General features: G+C 26.1%; 1 protein-coding gene across 1 annotated transcript in view; it reads right to left on the bottom strand.

Moving 5' to 3' along the window:
- Positions 1-8,429, bottom strand: part of LOC100158851 (protein dimmed-like) — a 42,525-nt gene extending 34,096 nt beyond the window's left edge. The window contains exon 1 of the mRNA XM_001944652.5: positions 8,281-8,429. The gene's annotated coding sequence lies outside the window, so the exon portion shown is untranslated. The remainder of the gene's footprint in view (positions 1-8,280) is intronic.

Raw genomic sequence — 8,429 nt, 5'->3', positions numbered from 1 at the left:
ATATCAGTTGAAAATATTTAAGATACATAGGCACAATTTTTTTTTATAAGCATTTAAAGATCAAATTTTGACAAAATTTATCAAATTTTAATTTGAAAAATTATTTTGTAGTTAAAAATTTATAAAATGTTCAATTTTTGTATCTAAGAATTGAAAATTTAAAACAAGATTCCACGTAAGTTATTAATTCTGTTACCAAAAAATCTAAAAAATACATTTACCCAGTTTATTTTTATAGTCATTTTAAGTACAAATTTGGACGAAATTACATATTAAAAACCTAGGATAACTATTTTAGTTATTTTGTTGTGATTGTATAATATTATTCGTGCGGGTACTTGAAACTTCTAAAGTATACTATTATATATCTATGATAGTACCATGGTTTTTTGTTGATGTATATCGCGTTATAAGTACCTAATAGATATTATGATATGATTAATTTGGAATTTATTATATGTACCTATTATAGATCAATTTTTTTAAAATACTATAGACTATAATATAATATTATGTCTTATACCTAGACTGACATACCGTCTTCGCTCAGAATCGTTTTTCTTATACAATGATATTATATCATTGAATTCAAATTTAATACCATCCATTATACAGTGACCCACTTCTAACCTACTGTACAGCAGAGCGACATCCACTTACCCACCTTTTTAAAATTCGAAATATATTAATTCGAGAAAAATTAACGATGAGTCACAGCGGTAACACTCGTACTATAAACAACAACTATACTGATTATCTGGTTATTTGTAAACGAAAATATAAGATAAAGAGTAAAGACATTGTCATTATATTTCAATAAGTACCTAATGAAAATATCTATTGTTAAGTCGTAATCTTTCAGTTGATTCGAAACTGTTTTGATGCTTTCTTGGACACGTGCATGGTCAACGTCGGGATCAAGTATAAAACGTCATAATAATAATAATAATAATAATAATAACCATCTACGGTGGCGTTTATAGTGGAAAATCTGGTTGCCACGGTAACCCGCTGTCCTACTCCTACACACGCAGCGCGACATAACATCAGTTTCCACTATTATTACCCGCCGAGATAAATGAGAAAGGCTTTTTAAGCTCCTAAACGCTAAAAGACCGTTGTATACAAAGGGTCGCGGGTTTAACGGACGGTTGTATTGTTGTGGGAGGGAAGCCACGGTACACGAATAAATGAAAAACTGGTGTTGAAACAACCACTAGAAAGAGAGAGAAGTTGATAGCAACAATACGTCAATAATCTTGAAGCTCATCGTCATGTATACATATATTTATTATATTATATTATATTGTACTTAATAGTTAATTATGCAGCAAGACACTGGTTGTGTGTGGAATACGATTTATGTTTCTAGTTTTTTTTTTTAATTATATTTTCCTTTGTAACGACGGTGAAAATAATAATTACAACATTATATTAAATTTTTGTATATAGAATTATAGACACATGAAAATAAGAAAACATGGTAGCTACCTAGGTACCCTTTTTGTAGTTTGTACAACAATAATGAACAAGGATAAAATAAAATAATATTTAGATTTATTTTAAAATTCGAAGGGTTGTCCCGTGAATTCATATACATACAGATTTATTATTTTGACTCGAGACACTCATTATTTCAAAAAATATTAATGTTTTTCTTATATAATATGAATTCATCTTGAAAGAACATTTTTTAAAAAATTATATTTTTTATTATTAAGCTTTTTACCATTTATAATGAAAACCTTACAATTTTAATTTCATACCTACTCCGAAGTGAAAATATATTTTTGTAATTTTTGATGCATGAAACATGACTTTTAAACAAGTACCTATCTGAATAATTAATTATAACTTATAAGTATTTAACGGTTGGACTAGCAGAGCCGAGGACTACTACCTACTTTGTGCAAATCCACTCTTTTTCTCAAATTGCATATACCTGTTTGAAATCCTTATATTTAGATTGTTTAAGTCGTATAGGTATCTTTACCTCTATCTAATTCTGCGTTGGAATATGAAATAAAAAATGTATGCTTTGTCATCAAAAAAAAAAAAATAAAACCTTAAAAATGATAACAATAAAAATATTAAATATTTTTTAAATTTTTGTTTTGTATTGATTTCCAAGTAGGTATAGGTAGGTACATAAAAAAAGATATTTTTAAAAACGTTAAACATTTTGAAACAACGAATGTAGTTAAAATATCAAGTTATAATATCTTTATAATATTGATTTTAGAATAATCTATTGATTATTATTTAAGGCTAGATACACAGTACGACTGTACGAGTTACGGGTTTCACCGAATGTTATATGATGCAGATTATGGCATCCAGGTTGAATCCAATTGGTATTCGTTTTGAACAGTTTGAAAGTTTGAATTAAACTGGGTCAATAATTTTAAGTTTAAAATCCTCAGTCCGTGTATTCGAATTAGCGGCAATACCACGATGTGTGTAAACTTTGCATGTTTACACTGAGCACGAAACAAATTTCACCATCACACAATTTCGACATAATATTATATTGCTATCATCATATTCGTGATGTATCGTGTGGAGTTTATATTTTCGTATGAAATAACGTACCTTTATCATATAATAATATTATAGGTAGGTACCTTAACAATTTGAGTGCCACGTGTATCAATTTCAATACACAACTAATATGTTTATTTGTGCCGTGTGTATTGATAATGATACACATTTATATGATAAACACATTATAAAACAAATGTCCCGGTCAGAATGGTCAGTTTTGTCATTTTTGGCCTGGCACTCAATGTGTTAAACTGTTATAATATACTATTCGGCCCCGTATTTTTAATTTTATATTTTGAGGTAAATACTTTTTACAATATTGTTACGGCATACCTACAAATAATTTATTATATCGGTACACCTATACCGGTTAGGTATTGGTTGTATGCTTGTATATTATGCAAACAGTGTTGTACTTTAAATATTTATAGTATTACGCATTACTCAGAATAATAATATTAAGCGTAGAATATTATAATATCTTAAAACGAGAAATTGTTTAATTTAAACGTGAGAAACTCTAATTTTAACCGTTGTATTCTATAAGTGTTATATTATTGACAACGATCTTATAACTGATGGAATTCCAGTAAAGTTTTTAAGTTAAAACTATATAATTGGATTGTGATTGACTATTAAGTAATTTAAAATTCATGTTATTCGTATCCAATAGCAAATACCTAAGACAATACAAGTATTACATAACTACATTCAACATTCCTTATATCCTACATAATTTGTTTTCTTACTATAGTTTTATCAATTGGATTCATGAGATTTCTTGTAAAATTTCCTAGTTCGAGAGGGGGTCCTAGTTTATAAAACTTATGAAACATTTCTCAAGAGCCTCGGTTGATGTGCTTTTCTTATACTTTAATCTATAAGCACTTAGAGCTTAACACAATGTTGGTGTAACAACTTTCTTATTCTAGTGATACATTTTCTCCATATAAGTTATAACCCTATAAATAAGAGTGCAATCCATGTATCTAAATCTTTTAGGTTCCACATTTTTCAACATTTTTGGTCAGTGACCATATTACATAATACATAAGTGATCATATTGAATATATTTTGGTTTGGAAATCAAATCCGTTCAGATCGTTCATTATTTCCAGAATGACTGTATACCTACATATTACAAGAGGCAGTCTATATAGTTATCTAAAAAATAATTATTATATTTGTTAAAAATAATTTAATTGTCTACCTATCATTAGAGCAATATAAATATAAAATCCTTAGTTTGAGGAATATTTACAATAGAAAACGTCATTGATATTTAAAGTGTTTAAACGGATTAACTATGCCTATATTGTTAAGATAGATTGAGTAGCTTTTATTTTTATTTTTATGTTTAATTGTTTAACATATATTATAGGTAGGTAACTATATATTAGGTAGCACAATATTAGAGATCCGATAAATGATCTCATTTAATTAAATTAGCTGTTCCCCACTGGCCTTCCAATTTATTATATTTATATATTTATAATGGTTTTGAATTTTGATTATACCCTAAATGTTTATTCGATTACCATCCATCCCAGAGTATAGATATATAACTAAAGATGTATCAAGCCACAATTTAAGATCTTTAACGTCTCAATTAATATAGTCTTATTATATAACTATATAAGATAAGTAGGTAGGTAGGTACTTATTCTGTTATACTATTAATGGTATAATTTCATATAATCTTATCTCAAAGCATTATAACATACCTAACATATTATTTATTAACACGTCGAATGGACAAATTACAACTAAAAAACAATAATTTATAATGTTTTATGTTTATTTAGATTCTATATAAACAATATTTCGTGATGTATCTAACTGATTATAATTTTTACAATATTGATATTAAAATTTCCAATGTACCTTTCGATTTGCATTTCCTACGCAAATGCGACATTTCTAAAGTTATTTAGGCTATACTTTTGAATGTCTATCCAATAAATTTCAAGTTTTTAATCATATTACATATTATGCTAAACAGATTTCCTTTATACTAGAAAAGAAGCATCAGGCCATACATTTATAAAAAAAAATAGTGTCGACGTTTGTTTGAAAAAGGTACTTCAAAATTATGTACAGAAGAGCTAGTAACCTCACTTTTCTCTTTTTAATTTTTTATAAAATATAGACAACATTTCTCTTCTGTATTCCATATTGTGTAACAAAATGTTTAACTAATTAAACTATATACCATCAATCACATAATAATAAAAGTAGACAATTTGCAGACTAATTGATTAAATAATTTAATTAAGTAATATAATATAGGTAAGATAAGGAACATGTTTTTTTTTTAAAATTTAAATATTTTGCAGCTTATTACTCAAAATTATTTATATAAACTAGGTATAATTATTTAATCCTTTTTTTAATTACATAGTTATCTTTAATAGACGCATAAAGCTTATAATTTTGATTTAGTGATTATTATTATTGATAATTGAATATGTAATGTAATGTATTGTTATTATAAGTGTTATTAAATTGTTGTATACTATAACCTACAGGCATAGTTACTAATTAAGACCTATACTGGATGACAATTTAAACACTGAACACTAATTTTACATAATTTTAATACATCACGCAAAAAAACATTATTTACAACAATTTATTTTTTTTAGTATTTTATTAATTATTATATCATTATTCAGTTTTCATTTTTTTTGACAACATTCATTTTTAATTTCATATTAAAACAGAATATTTTTCTAAGAGTTGTTTGTATAAAAATAGAATTTCGAAGATTAATTATTTTTGGGTGGTAGGCCATTATACGTGCCATTATACGCTCCACTTATCTAAACTTTAAATACTTTTTTCTAATTATTTACATTTTTGAAATTCAATTTTTATGTATCAAACATCAAAATATTCAATATTGGCTAATTATATTATAAGCTATTGCGTAAAGCTACATTTCAATTTTCAATTGCCTTGGCTGTATACCAAATAGGTATACAAAATAAAACAATAAACAACGGCTATATTGTTTGTTCAAGTGATATAATTTTGTTATAATTTTCAACGTAAGAAAATCTGAACATTTTTAGACATATAAAACAGCATTAAAAATATAAAACAACTTTTATGGGACGTTAACTCTTCAAAATGGTTTTTTTTGTATTAGGAAGAAGCTTAAACCGGATATTATACGTCACGGCAGTGCTATTTTTTCCAGTCTTATTTTTTATTTTTAATAAAAGTCACAATATTTTCTAGTATAAATAACACACTATCACAATAATAATTATATTGTCAATATGAAAAGTCGACGAAAAAATATTATACATGTATATGCTAATGCTTAAAACGTTTGTTCGACCGATGAAATGCTGAACGCTCTAATGATAAAATCGTTAAAATGTACTTTTCAGCAAGGATACAAATATCTACTCCATCAGTTCGAAAAATATATACATTAAAGTGTTGTATATAATATTATATATACGCAGCAGGAAATTGTTTAATATAAATTATATAGTTCTTCGAAAGGGGGGAGAATAATTTAAATGTTGAGATTAAAAACAACCTCATCTGGGCAGGTGTATTTAATTAAGTCCAAAATAACTTGATTTAAAAAAATACCAGACGAGCATTTCAGTTGTGCACTGTAGGGTTTTGGATTTAGCAGTGATTATTAAAAGCTCACCAAAATGTAATTAATTCTCGTACTCTGGCAGCAACACAGTTATCCAGACATAAATTATTTTATATAAAAAAACCGTTTTTTTTACAATTCCTCTCACGTAAAGAAACGTATCTCTAGCCTCAGGGGATATGGGATAAGACATCAGAAATTCATAACAAAAATAATTAATAAATGCGGGAAGTTTGTACGTGAAATTATTAAGTTTAATATGCAATAACGTGTTTATAAAACGAATTAATTAAGCCCAAGTCATTCGGCTCCTCTCTAGACATGTCATCATAGATTACTCTAATGTGTTTATTATTTTTGAATTAAAACTTTAATTTATCCAATGTATTTGTATTATAAACATTATAGTGTTATACAATTTACAATACACATATTATTATAATATGCTATTATTTTGTTTTGATAATAATGTAAATTGTTTATTCATATGATAATCAACTCAATGATGTTAGAATATATCACAAACGTAACATTTTAATATATTATTTCCCTTGTGCTGGGACAGCGTAAAAATGATGACACCAATGCCCGACTAAGGATTAACTGTAGCTTTAATCTACCCAGGGGTTATAAATGGTATCTTTATTTACGTGTAATACAACACGCTTAAGCTATGGAATATCCACTCCCTTTAGGCATTTTTTTTTATCATTTTTAACATTATTATACGCGACAGTCTGACTCTGAGTAGTCAATTGAGTTAAAATATTTAATTTCAAAGGCCAGCAGAATGATATTATTTGATTTTCGCGAAAATTGTGGCAAAGTCAAAAGAAAGAATATTACTTAAATAAAAAAAAAATTCGTATAATATTTCTTTATTGCTGAGAAACTAACTCTAGAATCCAAATGCAAAAGAAATATTATTATCACATTTAAATGAGACGAAATAGGAGTACGCAATTATTTTAAAAAAACAAATTCTTATAAACAGAGCAACTCGATTAAATGTATATTTGACATTTAATACTTAAACAAGAAGACCTTAATTTACTAATTTAAGTTAAATTTTAAAATAACTTGCAAAACCACTCATGTATTTTATTTTAAATAATACATAAATATAATTTTAGTTTCATGAAGAAAAATAATATAAATTTAAATTATTCAATTGTGAACTTAAATACATTTAATACGGCTTTTACATACTAATGGCGCCGTTTGACAAAAACAATTTACATATTATTCATAGTAACGAATGGATAATTTTCCAAACTCAATTTATATTTTATTTTGTAATCATTCCGACTTGGAATTGAGAAACAGTTACTTATTAATGTACCTAAAAATATCCATAAATAATTTTTATAATTTGTCGATTATTAAAATGGCAATGATATCAATATGTGTAAATTATAAAAACAATTAATTGGAGAAAATGAGTTTTTGGCTTCTGAGATCTCATATTCTAAAGCGCATATTATATACATATTTTTTCGGCATGGGATTAATTTTATTTTTAATTTATGTTTCCACAGAATCCATACAAGATATAAAACTAAAATTGTACAAAACTATAGTTTAATGTATTGCATTTATTCATTAAACATCGAAAAGGCTTCAAATAAAATCTTTATTTTATACTAAAAATCAATTTTCTATAATTATATTCAATAAAAAAATATATTTATTCATTAAACATCGAAAAGGCTTCAAATAAAATCTTTATTTTATACTAAAATCAATTTTATAATTTTATTAGGTAAAATAAAAATGTATTTATCAGTACAACTGTACTAATTTATTTATACTATGAATATTTGTAGCTTTTAAATACATAAATCTTATTAAAATTATTAAAATTATTTAATAAAAGGAAAATTTATACTTTTACTTGATTGTTATTTTAGTATTTTTATTGTGTACCTATAACAATTTTTTTCACGCTATAGCTCACTACTGAAATTTAAACTGACTGTATTAGCAGATATAAATTAAACCATTGTATTGTTATGTACTCTTATATAATATTATATTAATGTAATTGTCCAACCATTGAATAAAAGTAAAAAAAAAAATTTATATATAATGGAGTAAAAAAACTTAAGACTTACTTGCGATTACGATTGCACGGTCCACAGAAAAATCCAACAAGTGGCGAATTCTCGGCTGAACGTTCGGGCTGCAACTATACCGTTTCTCTTGAACAGGTGGCAACCTACGACCCGCCCATCCACCCACATGAAAACACAACAATATGACC

Source organism: Acyrthosiphon pisum, chromosome A3, assembly GCF_005508785.2.
Source record: "Acyrthosiphon pisum isolate AL4f chromosome A3, pea_aphid_22Mar2018_4r6ur, whole genome shotgun sequence".
Taxonomy (NCBI): domain Eukaryota; kingdom Metazoa; phylum Arthropoda; class Insecta; order Hemiptera; family Aphididae; genus Acyrthosiphon; species Acyrthosiphon pisum.
This window is presented reverse-complemented; position numbering and strand designations above follow the sequence as displayed.